The sequence below is a fragment of the Balaenoptera physalus genome (genome assembly GCF_965194825.1).
Source record: "Balaenoptera physalus genome assembly, chromosome: 8".
Lineage (NCBI taxonomy): Eukaryota > Metazoa > Chordata > Mammalia > Artiodactyla > Balaenopteridae > Balaenoptera > Balaenoptera physalus.
In genome coordinates, this window is record NC_138887.1 from 79,474,896 (window position 1) to 79,488,411 (window position 13,516).

The 13,516-nt window shown below is 39.3% G+C and overlaps 1 pseudogene across 1 annotated transcript; it reads left to right on the forward strand.

Annotated features, from left to right (window-relative positions):
- The first annotated feature begins 405 nt into the window (after positions 1-405).
- On the forward strand, positions 406-7,066 carry LOC309665519 (V-type proton ATPase 21 kDa proteolipid subunit c'' pseudogene; annotated as a pseudogene). Its single transcript has one exon. The product of its transcript is annotated as a V-type proton ATPase 21 kDa proteolipid subunit c'' pseudogene (transcript).
- The last annotated feature ends 6,450 nt before the right edge of the window (positions 7,067-13,516 follow it).

Genomic DNA, 13,516 nt, shown 5'->3' on the forward strand with positions numbered 1-13,516 from the left:
TCGGCGTCTCACCATTTTGACTTTCTGCACATCCGGCAGAACAAACCTGGTTCGGTAACACCCTCACTTAGTATAAAGTTTTTTTGTTTTTGTTTTTTTTTTAACTTTTGGGTTTACTTATTTATTTATTTATTTTTGGCTGTGTTGGGTCTTCGTTTCTGTGCGAGGGCTTTCTCTAGTTGCGGCAAGTGGGGGCCACTCTTCATCGCGGTGCGCGGGCCTCTCATTATCGCGGCCTCTCTTGTTGCAGAGTATAGGCTCCAGACGCGCAGGCTCAATAATTGTGGCTCACGGGCCTAGTTGCTCCGTGGCATGTGGGATCTTCCCAGACCAGAGCTCGAACCCGTGTCCCCTGCATTGGCAGGCAGATTCTCAACCACTGCGCCACCAGGGAAGCCCTAGTATAAAGTTTTTAAGGTTGATCTGTTGTAACAAGAATAAGGACTTCATTCCTTGTTGTGGCCGAATAATATTCCTTTGTATGGATTTACCAGGCTTTGTTTATCCATTTTTTTGGCTGTTACGAATAATTGCTTATGTACAAGTGTTTGTGTGGAGCCATATTTATTTTTAGTTTGTTTGAATGGTACTGAACTAAAGTCTACGCAAGGCCATTAGTTGATAAATCTTTCAAGTCACCATAGGTTCCTCCTCTACAACTTTGTATTTTTTTCCAATTTGTTGAAGAAATTGGGTCATTTGTCCTGTACAATTTTCCAAGATCTGGATTTTGCTGATTGGATCCTTTAGGCATAAATAATTTAACATGTTCTTCTAACATCTGTAGTTTCATAGGTTGGTAGCTGGGTGTAGAGGCTTGATCACATTCACACTTGATGGGGGTGGGAGGGCTGGCAAGATTACATGCTATGGCCTGTTACTCTACAAACATAAAGTCCCAAACTTGCCTTAATTAAAGGTGAAAATGTTACTGTTTAGTATATTTTATGAAGAAATTGAGCTTCATAAGTGGACAAATATGGGGAATTATATATAATCAGTGTTAATTTAAATGATCTTATTCTGGTGAATGTGATTTTTTTTTTTTAAGGGAGTATGAAGCCCTTTTCAAATTCTCATCTCAACAGAGCAGACTACTGAGTGAACGAGTCCACAGTGTGATCCATATTAATAGGCTTCTCATCTTTAAGTCTTCATCCCTTCTTTCTCTTAATTACTGAAGCACAAATTGCTTTAGAGAAATTTAAATACTAGTATTTGAACTTTATGCATAATTCTTTTTTTCCCCACACCGCGCAGCGTGCAGGATCCTAGTTCCCTGACCAGGGATCAAACCCGGGCCCTTGGCAGTGAGAGCGCTGAGTCCTAACCACTGGGCCGCCAGGAAATTCCCTATACAGAATATTCTTTGTAGTTCCTTTTTATTTTTCAAGGGTGAACTGCTTTTTAATAAGTCAATGTCTGTTTATACTTTTCTCTTGGTTTGGGTCATGGTGTTTGATCATGAGAGCTTTCAATGGAATGTGGAATAGGAGAAAGAAAAAAAATCTGCCAAATGTGTTAGAAAGCATTTGAAATAGAAGTGCTGGTTCCTATTTAAAACACTTCTCTTTGCTGCATGCACCAAGATGAGAGTAAAAGATGCCTTAATATTTAATTTTTATATTGTTAGAGACAGTGGTTTTAATAAATTCCTATTTATCTGTTGTGTATTTTTAGTTTTTTGATAACTGAGTTCTTCTAAATGGTTTCACATAAAACCACATTTCAAGCCTTGTTTGTTTTCAAGTATCCAAACGTATGTCTCAGCCCAAGCATCTTTGTAAAAATAGGCATAGAAGTCTTTTAAATGCTGAACTGTAGTACCTGCTTGATTTATTTTTTTAGTCATAGTAGAGGAAACTATTAGTACAGTTTTATCAGGAAGTTACTGATGTGTATGTGCGATTTACAGCGATTCTGTGTATGTTCCCCAGCTTCAAAACACTTGGAACTACTGCTGTGGTTTCTGGAAGGGTCAGTTGTTGGTTCTTAAAGTTACACCTGTGCAGCTTGGGTTTGAGTTTTTAAAGAATAGTTAACTTTTAAAGAAATTTCCTTAGCCAAAGAGCAGTTTGAGTTGTATCCATGGTTTTTGCTGGGTTAACATTGGCTTCAGTTAGATCGTTTGAATTATAAAGTAAGTATAATTATGGTGAAGAAGATCAGTCTCATTTTTAAATGCTGAATCACATTTTATTTCTTTAATTAATACAATAGAAACATCAAAATTCAGGACCACTGAAATATGCCAACTTTTGTTTTGGGGTTGTGTGTGTAGTTGTGTTGATTTGTTTGCTTGTTTTTAAATTTATTTATTTAATTTTATTTTTATTCTTGGGTGCATTGGGTCTTTGTTACTGCGTGTGGGCCTTCTCTAGTTGCGGCGAGCAGGGGCTACTCTTCGTTGCGGTGTGCGGGCTTCTCACTGTGTTGGCTTCTCTTGTTGTGGAGCATGGGCTCTAGGCGCGCGGGCTTCAGTAGTTGTGGCTCGCGGGCTCAGTAGTTGTGGCTCGCGGGCTCTAGAGCACAGGCTCAGTAGTTGTGGCACACAGGCTTAGTTGCTCTGCGGCATGTGGGATCTTCCCGGACCAGGGCTCAAACCCATGTCCCCGGCATTGGCAGGCAGATTCTTAACCACCGCACCACCAGGGAAGCCCATGTTTGCTTGTTTTTTAAAGAAACTGAAACTGCTATATCTACTAGTGAAAGAAAATGCTTTGTTTTGCTCTGAAGATTCTGCAGTTGTTTAGGTGTATCTTGGTGCATAAATTACAAAGAATAATGCTAGTTAAATGCCAATGAACTATTTTACTCTTTTTATGTGAAACATACAAATTTCGGAGGGTGATGGTGGCAGTGGTGCCTCTTATACTACCTTATGTAAAACACTGGAACATTTTCATCAATATTGCCATCATCTGTTTAATATTCCCAGTATATTTTCTCAAAGTCTGTTTACTTTAAAATTGTATGGAATGATATAATCAATAAAATCTGAATTACACACACACACACACACAAAGAAAGTAATAGTTCAATTTTTAAAAATAAGTTTCTGTATTTTGGCAGGAACACAAATAGAATTTTTGACATTCATTAGATGATTAATGATATTTCTTTTGATATAAAGTCCTCTTATTTAGGGTTTAATATTCCATATATTCTAATGAGTACACTTTTCCCAAATAAAAATAATTAAGAAATTTTGAAATTTTTCATGCTAATGTTTTAATTTCTGAAGACAATAAAGAAAAGAGATTATTTAGTAGACCATTTCCAGGAAAAAAAAAAACCATTGACATATTTTACAGTGGTATCCCCTAGGAGATTCAGTGGATTAAGGGTAAAATAAGTTCCTTTGCATACCACTAAACAGCTGGTACTCTCCCACAGAGAGAAGAATATTTTCAACATGGAAAATATATGATACAACATGTGCTTAGTATAGGGAAAATATCTACTTTCAAATACATATATTAATGTTTGTATTTCAGTGTTTTTCCTCTAAAAATAATGTTACTGGTACAATGAAAAATAACAGGGAAAAGGAATCACAATAAAAATGAAAGAGGAGGTGACGCTGCAGGGCGGGCCCACAGGCTGCAGGGTGGATAGCAGATGCAGGGACGCGGTTTGAGCTCCTGCCCCGCCATGGCGTTGTTGCCGCCATGACGGGGCTAGTGCTGCTCTACTCCGGGGTCTTCGTGGCCTTCAGGGCCTGCCTGCTCGTCATGGGAATCTGCTACACCATTTTTGACTTGGGCTCCCGCTTTGATGTGGCATGGTTCCTGACGGAGACTTCCCCCGTCATGTGGTCAAACCTGGGCATTGGCCTAGCTATCTCCCTGTCTGTGGTTGGGGCAGCATGGGGCATCTACATCACTGGGGAAGGGGTGAAGGCCCCCAGGATTAAGACCAAGAACCTGATCAGCGTCGTCTTCTGTGAGGCTGTGGCCATCTACGGCATCATCATGGCGATTGTCATTAGCAACATGGCTGAGCCTTGCAGTGCTACTGACCCCAAGGCCGTTGGCCATCAAAACTACCATGCAGGCTACTCCATGTTTGGGGCTGGCCTCACAGTGGGCCTGTCTAACCTCTTCTGTGGAGTCTGTGTGGGCGTCGTGGGCAGTGGAGCCACCTTGGCTGATGTGCAGAACCCCAGCCTCTTTGTAAAGATTCTCATCGTGCAGATCTTTGGCAGCGCCATCGGCCTCTTTGGGGTCATCGTTGCAATCCTTCAGACCTCCAGAGTGAAGATGGGTGATTAGACGATCTGTGTGGGTGGGGCCACCCCCCACTCTTGTTTATTTGTGGTTTTCCCGGGACAGCTGGAGCTGTGCCCCTTAGGCTTTCAGGGGGCTTGGTGTTCAGGGCCCTCCCTGCACTCACTTCTGCTGCCTGTGAACTTGGAGGCACTGCCTGGCTGGACCCTCAGTGTGGCGAGTGGGCTGCTGATGACTGTGCAGCTTTGCACCCGTGTCCCACCTCTGCCTCCAGCCCATCTTCCCAGTGTTTGTGAAATAAACGTGGTATTTGGGTCAAAAAAAGTGAAAGGGAAATGTGTTATAATTCAGAAGCTTTAATTTTCAACAAATCATTAGCCTAATATATCTTCCTCTTGTTGGAGTTTTTATTCTTACTGTTGCTCAAACTGCCCTCTCTCTGCTCAGTGGTTTTTTGGTTCATTTTTAATTTTTTGTGGCCTCGTCTGTCTCTACACAGCCAGACCTGAGAACTGATTCCAGGGAGCCTCGATGCTGAGTCACAGTGGAACACACGTTTGCAGTTAGCTCTTGCACACTTGCCCTTGGGCGTCAGGCCCCTGTGGCCCACCAGGCCGTATTCCTGGGACCAGGGGTTTGCCCACACTGTGCGATTGACGAGGAGGTTTGAATGGTGGTTACAGTCCCTGCTGTCCTTGTGGGTCCAGCAGTCAAGCGTCCCAGGTGTCTCCCATCCCATGGAGCAGTAGTCAGGCCTGCTCAATGGTTCTTGTTGACTAGTGGGCTCCAGAGTCATTTAACGTGACTCTAATAGTCTTTGATAGCTTTCTTTATATCTGGTATAATAAGATATTCTAGGTTCCTTTGTACATTTCTCCTTTCTTTTTTTTTTTTTTGCAATTGAAGTTATTCTTTTTTAAGTTTAATTTTTATTTTATATTGGAGTATAGTTGATTTACAATGTTGTGTTAGTTTCAGGTGTACAGAAAAGTGATTCAGTTATACATATACATATTTCCATTCTTTTTCAGATTCTTTTCCCATATAGGTTATTACAGAATATTGAGTAAAGTTCCCTGTGCTATACAGCAGGTCCTTGTTGATTTATCTATTTTATTTATAGTAGTGTGTATATGTTAATCCCAAACTCCTTATTTATCCCTCTCCCCTCCCACCTTTCCCCTTTGGTAACCATAAGTTTGTTTTTGAAGTCTGTAGGTCTGTTTTTGTTCTGTAAATAAGTTCATGTTTAGATTCCACATGTAAGTGACATCATAATGATATTTGTCTTCCTCTGTCTGACTGACTTCACTTAGTATGATAATCTCTAGGTCCGTTCATGTTGCTGCAAATGGCATTATTTCATTCATTTTTATGGCTGAGTAATATTCCATTGTGTGTGTGTGTGTGTGTGTGTGTGTGTGTGTGTATCACATCTTGTTTATCCATTCCTGTGTTGATGGACATTTAGGTTGCTTCCATGTCTTGGCTATTGTAAATAGTGCTGCAATGAAACATTGGGGTGCATGTATCTTTTGTAATTATGGTTTACTCCAGATATATGCCCAGGAGAGGGATTGCTGGATCATATGCTAGTTCTATTTTTAGTTTTTTAAGGAACCCCTATGCTGTTCTCCATAGTGGTTGTACCAATTTACATTCCCACCAACAGTGTAGGAGGGTTCCCTTTTCTCCACACCCTCTCCAGCATTTATTGTTTGTAGACTTTTTGATGATGGCCATTCTGATCGGTGTGAGGTGATACCTCACTATAGATTTGATTTGCATTTCTCTAATAATTAGGGATGTTGAGCATCTTGTCATGTGATTTTGGCCATCTGTATGTCTTCTTTGGAGAAATGTCTATTTAGATCTTCTGTCCATTTTTTTGACTGGGTTTTTTTGTTTGATATTGAGCTGTTTGTATATTTTGGAGATTAATCCCTTGTTGGTTGCATTGTTTGCAAATATTTTCTCCCATTCTGAGGATTGTCTTTTCATTTTATTTATAGTTTCCTTTGCTGTGCAGAAGCTTTTACATTTAATTAGGTCCCATTTGTTTATTTTTGTTTTTATTTTCATTACTCTAGGAAGTGGATCCAAAAAGATATTGCTGCAATTTATGTCAAAGAGTGCCCTATGTTTTCCTCTAACAGTTTTAAATAGTATTCGGTCTTATATTTAAGTCTAATCCATTTTGAGTTTATTTTTGTGTATGGTGTTAGAGAATGTTCTAGTTTCATTCTTTTACATGTAGCTGTCCAGTTTTCCCAGCACCACTTATTGAAGTGGTTGTCTTTTCTCCATTGTATATTCTTGCCTCCTTTGTCATAGATTGACCATAGGTACATGAGTTTATTTCTGGGCTTTCTGTCCTATCCCATTGAGCTATATTTCTCTTTTTGTGACAATACCATACTGTTTTTATTACTGTAGCTTTGTAGTATAGTCTGAAGTCAGGGAGCCTGATTCCTCCAGTTCTGTTTTTCTTTCTTAGGATTGCTTTGGCTATTCAAGGTCTTTTGTGATTCCATACAAATTAAAAATTTTTTGTTCTACTGAAAAATGCCATTGGTATTTGATAAGGATTGCACTGAATCTAGATTACCTTGGGTAGTATAGTCATTTTGACAGTATTGATTCTTCCAATCCAAGAACATGGTATATCTTTCCATCTGTTTGTGTCATCTTCGATTGCTTTTATCAGCGTCTCATAGTTTTCGAGTACAGGTTTTTTGCCTCCTTAGGTAGGTTTATTCCTAAGTATTTTATTCTTTGTGATGGTAAATGGGACTGTTTCCTTAATTTCTCTTTCTTATCTTTCGTTGTTAGTGTATAGAAATGCAAGAGGGACTTCCCTGGTGGTCCAGCGGTTAAGACTCTGTGCTCCCAATGCATGGGGCCTGGGTTCAATCCCTGGTCAGGGAACTAGATCCTGCATGCTGCAACTAAAAGAGCCCACATGCCACAACTAAAAGAGCCCACACGCTGCAGTGAACATCCCGGGTGCTGCAATGAAGATCCCATGTCCTACAACTAAGACCTGGTGCAGCCAAATAAATAAATAAATAAATAAATGTTAAAAAAAAAAAAAGAAATGTGAGAGATTTCTGTGTATTAATTTTGTATCCTGCAGCTTTACCAAATTCATTGATGAGCTCTAGTAGTTTTCTGGTAGCATCTTTAGGATTTTCTGTGTATAGTATCTTGTCATCTGCAAACAGTGACAGTTTTACTTCTTCTTTTCCAATTTGTATTCCTTTTCTTTCTTTTTCTTCTCTGATTGCCATGGCTAGGACTTCCAGAACTATGTTGAATAAGAGTGGCAAGAATGGACATACTGGTCTTGCTCCTGATCTTAGAGAAAATGCTTTCAACTTTTCACCATTGGGAGTATGATGTTAGCTGTGAGCTTGTCATATATGGCCTTTATTATGTTGAGGTAGGTTCCCTCTATGCCCACTTTCTGGAGAGTTTTTATCATAAATCGGTGTTGAATTTTATCAAAAGCTTGTTCTGCATCTATTGAGATGATCATATGTTTTTTATTCTTCAATTTGTTAATGTGTGGAAAATGTCACGTTTAGTCACCTTGGAGCCCACTGCCTGGTCCCATTGTTTTCCCCATCCCTATTCCCAAGCACCCTTTGATCTCTCATTTCTGGAAACAGTAAGCCTGTTCATCTATTGTAGAGTAACCCCTGTGACTCAATATTACCATACTGCGATGTCATTTTGTGCTATTTTGAACAATTAAAAGACTTTTTGAAAAAAAAATTTTGTATCACACTGAATGATATGCAGATATTAAAAAACCTTTGCATCCCTGGGATAAATCCCACTTGATCATGCTGTATGATCCTTTTAATGTGTTGTTGGATTCTGTTTGCTAGTATTTTGTTGAGAATTTTTGTATCTATGTTTATTGGCCTATAATTTTCTTTTTTTGTGGTATCTTTGTCTCATTTTGTAATCAGGGTGATGGTGGCCTCATAGAATGAGTTTGGGAGTGTTCCTTCCTCTGCAGTTTTTAAGAATAGTTTCAGAATGATAGGTGTTAACTCTTCTCTAAATGTTTGATAGAATTCGTCTGTGAAGCCATCTGGTCTTGGACTTTTGTTTGTTGGAGGTTTTTAAATCACAGTTTCAATTTCAGTACTTGTGATTGGTCTATTCATATTTTCTATTTCTTCCTGGTTCAGGTTTGGAAGGTTATATGTTTCTAAGAATTTGTCCATTTCCTCTAGGTTGTCCATTTTACTGGCATATTGTTGCTTGTAGTAGTTTCTTATGATCCTTTGTATATCTGTGGTGTCAGTTGTTTCCTCTTTATTTTTAATTTTATTGATTTCAGATCTCTCCCTTTTTTCTTGATGCCTCTGGCTAAAGGTTTATCAATTTTATTTATCTTTTCAAAGAACCAGCTTTTCGTTTATTGATGTTTTCTATATTTTTCTTTGTCTCTATTTCATTTATTTCTGCTCTGATCTTTATGATTTCTTTCCTTCTACTAACTTTGGGTTTTGTTTGTTCTTCTTTCTCTAGTTGCTTTAGGTGTAATTTTAGGTTGTTAATTTGAGATGTTTCTTGTTTCCTGAGGTAAGATTGTATTGCTATAAAATTCCCTCTGAGGACTGCCCTTGCTGCATCCCATAGGTGTTGGCTCACTGTGTTTTCATTTTCATTTGTCTCTAGGTATTTTTTGATTACCTCTTTGATTTCTTCTGTGATCCATTGGTTGATTAGTAACATATTGTTTAGCCTCCATGTGTTTGTGTTTTTTACAGTTTTATTCTTGTAATTGATTTCTAATCTCATAGTGCATAGTGGTTGGAAAAGATGCTTGATATGATTTCAATTTTTGTAAATTTACCAAGGCTTGCTTTGTGGTGCAGCATGTGATCTGTCCTGGAGAATGTTCCATGTGTACTTGAGAAAAATGTGTATTCTGCTGCTTTGGGATGGAATGTTCTATAATTATCAATTAAGTCCATCTGGTCTAATGTGTCATTTAAGGCCTGTGTTTCCTTAGTGATTTTCTGTCTGGATGATGTGTCCATTGATGAAAGTGGGGTGTTAAAGTCTCCCACTGTTATTGTGTTACTGTCAATTTTTCCCTTTTATGGCTGTTAGCATTTGCCTTATATATTGAGGTTCTCCTGTGTTGGGTGCATATATATATATATATATATATATATATATATATATTTTAAATTAATTAATTTGTTAATTTTTGGCTGCATTGGGTCTTCATTGCTGCACCCAGGCTTTTCTCTAGTTGCGGCGAGTGGGGGCTACTCTTTGTTGTGGTGTGTGGGCTTCTCATTGCAGTGGCTTCTCATTGCGGAGCACGGGCTCTAGGTGCGTGGGCTTCAGTAGCTGTGGCACATGGGCTCAGTAGTTGTGGCTTGCGGGCTCTAGAGCACAGGCTCAATAGTTTTGGTGCACGGGCTTAGTTGCTCCGCAGCATGTGGAATCTTCCCGGACCAGGTCTCGAACCCGTGTCCCCTGAATTGGCAGGTGGACTGTCAACCACTGCGCCACCAGGGAAGTCCGTTGGGTGCATATATGTTTACAATTGTTATATCTTCTTCTTGGATTGATCCCTTGATCATTATGGAGTGTCCTTCTTTGTCTCTTGTAACAATCTTTATTTTAAAGTCTATTTTGTCTGATATGGGTATTACTACTCCAGCTTTCTTTTGATTTCCATTTGCATGGAATACATTTTTCCATCCCCTCACTTTGTCTGTGTTTGTCCCTATATCTGAAATGGGTCTCTTGTAGACAGCATGTATACAGGTCCTCTTTTTGTATCCATTCAGCCAGTCTATGACTTGATTGGAGTATTTAATCTGTTACATTTAAGGTAATTATTGGTATTATGTTCCCATTGCCATTTTGTTAATTGTTATGGATTTGTTTTTGTAGGTCTTTTTTCTTCCCTTCCTCTTTTGTTCTCTTGTGATTTGATGGCTATCTTTAGTGTTGTGTTTGGATTACTTTTTCTTTTGTGTGTGTGTGTATGTATTGTAGATTTTTGGTTTGTGGTTACCATGAGGTTTTGATATAGCAGTCTATATATATACAAGATTATGTTAAGTTGCTAGTCTCTTAATTTCAAATGCATTTCCAATATCCTGCATTTGTACTCTCCTTTTCTCACAGTTGCTGGTTTTGATATCATATTTGTGTGTGGATTATTTCCTACTTTGCTGTATGTTTGCCTTTACTGGTGAGCTTTCCCATTCATAATTTTCTTGTTTCTAGCTGTGGCCTTTCTTTTCCATCTAGAGAAGTTCCTTTAGCATTTGTTGCAAAGCTGGTCTGGTCATGCTGAATTCTCTTAGCTTTTGGTTGCCTGTAAAGCTTTTGACTTGTCCATCAACTCTGAACAAGAGCCTTGCTGGGTAGAATATTCTTGGTTGTAGGTTTTTCTCTTTCTTCTCTTTAAATATGTCATGCCACTACCTTCTGACCTGCAGTTTCTGCTGAGAAATCAGCTGATAACCTCTTGGGGATTCCCTTGTATGTTATTTGCTGCTTTTCTCTTGTTCCTTTTAATATTTTCTCTTTGTTTTTAATTTTTGTGCATTTGATTAATATGTGTCTTGATGTGTTCCTCCTTGGTTTTATCCTGTGTGGGACTCTCTGCGCTTCCTGGACTTGAGTGTTTCTTTTCCCATGTTAGGGAAGTTTTCGGCTATTATCTCTTCGAATATTTTCTCAGGCCCGTTTTCTCTCTCTTCTCCTTCTGGGACCCCTACAATGCAAACGTGGGTGCATTTGATATTGTCCCAGAGATCTCTTAGACTGTCCTCATTTCTTTTCATTCTTTTTTCTTCTGTTCCACAGCAGTGATTTCCACCAATCTGTCTTCCAGCTCACTTATTCGTTCTTCTGCCTCATTTATTCTGCTATTAACTCCTTCTTGTGTATATTTCATTTCAGTTATTGTATTGTTCATCTGTTTGTTTGTTCTTTAAATCTTCTAGCTCTTTGTAAAACATTTCATGTATCTTCTTGATCTATGCCTCCATTCTTTTTCTGAGATCTTGGGTCATCTTTACTATCATTACTCTGAATTCTTTTTCAGGAAGATTGTGTATCTCCACTTCATTTAGTTGGTCTTTTGGAGTTTTATCTTGTTCCTTTGTCTGCAACATATTTCTCTGCCAACTCTTTTTGTCTAACTTTCTGTGTTTGTGGCCTCTGTTCCTCAGGCTGCAGGTTGTAGCTCTTCTAGCTTCTGGTGTCTGCCCCCTGGTGGGTGAGGTTGGTCCAGGGCCTGTGCAAGTGTCCTGGTGGGACGGACCAGTGGGAGGGACTCCCTGCCCACTGGTGCATGGAGCTGGGTGTCCTGTCCCTCTTGTGGGTAGGGCCGTGTCAAGGGATATGTGTAGAGGTAGCTGTGGGATCAGGACTACTTTAGGCAGCCTGTCTGCTGATGGGTGGGGCTGTGTTCCCACCCAGTTGGTTGTTTGGCCTGAGGTGTCCCAGCACTGGAGCCTGCAGGCTGTTGGATGGGGCCAGGTCTCAGTACCAAACTGGTGACCTCCAGGAGAGCTCATGCCAATGAATATTCACTGGGGCCTCCACCACCAGTGTCCTTGCCCCCACCGTGTGCCACAGCTGACCTCTGCCTCCCCCAGGAGACCCTCCAAGACCCACAGGTAGGTCTGGCCCAAGCTCCCAGTGCATGTGAAACCTTGTGTGTGTCCTCTAAGAGTGGAGTCTCTGTTTCCCCCCGTCCTGTGGAGCTCAGGCATTCAAGCCCTGCTGGCCTTCAAAGCCAAATGCTCTGGGGGCTCCTCCTCCTGATGCAAGACCCCCAGGCTGAGAAGCCTGACATGGGGCTCAGAACTTGCGCTCTTGTGGGAGAACCTCTGTCTGCAATATAATTATTTTCCAGGTTGTGGGTCGCCCACCTGGCAGGTATGGGATTTGATTGTATCATGAAAGCGCCCCTCCTACCATCTCATTGTGGCTTCTTTTTGTCTTTGGATGTAGACTATCATTTTTGGTAAGTTTGAGTCTTTTTTGTTGATGGTTGTTCAGCAGTTAGTTGTGATTTTGGTGTTTTTCATGAGAGGAGGTGAGCTCAAGTCCTTCTACTCTGCCATCTTCTCTCTAACTTATAGCCTCCTTTGTACATTTCTTGTCTCACATCTGGAATTAGCCTTTTTTTTTTTGTCAAGAATCTTTGTTTCCTTTAGTGGGAAGTATTATTTCAAGACTACCATCCACGGGCTAGGATGCTCACTGCCATAGGATTGGTGATTGTTTTGAGGCCTGTTCAATAGAAAGGAGAAAATTTTTTTTTTAAATAAAATGTATTGTGAACTTGTATAGGGTTTTATTTATAAAACCCTGCAAACTCAGGGTTTTACTTATCCTCTTCTACTCTTCCTTTCTCCTCTGCAGGGAATTCCAGTTCTAAGAAGATTCTAGTAATAACAGGTAAGATTATTACTCATTTGCTTTAACTACAGTACACACACAGTAGTCTTAGAATACTAATACCAACACTACCACTAATAATGTGAGTAAAAAAAGTTAAAGGTTTTTTTCCCTTTTTTTTCCCTTAGGGTTTATTCCACTAGGGATGCACAAATTACTGTTTTAAGTTGATTGAAACTTCCTTTTTGTGGGGTTATGCCACCCCCATATACTAATTTAGATTCTTTTGCTTCATCTTAAAATCTTTAATTTTAATTTTGTTTTATAATTATGTAAAATATTTACATAATTCCAAAGTCAAATTTATAAAACAAGGTATGTTCAAAGAAGACTTCTATTTTTATCCCTCATACTGTTCTTTTCCTTTCCCTCTAGTTAACCATTTAAAAATGTTTATATTTATCTTTTTACCTTAAACACATAGCAAATTTTGTAAATAATGTACATTTTACTGTATATACACACTTTTCTCCACTTTGCCCTTTAATGATATATTCTGGAGATCTACTTTATGGATCTGACATTATTTAACCAATCCTGATTTAACCAATTGCTGATGGATTTTGTGTTGTTTCTGGTCTTTTTGCTATTACAAATACTGTTGTAAGGAATAACAGACCTGTGCATACATTTAAAAAATATTTTTGCCAGTTTATCTTTGGGAGAGATCGCTAGATATAGGATTGTGATCAAAGGATTATTTTACCAGTATTGTCAAATCTCCCACAGCTACCATAGTATTTTGTAGGACTATCAGGAATGTATGGGTGTGCTTGTTTCTCCACCAACAGTATTCAAACTTTTGGATTTTTGCCAATTTAATACAT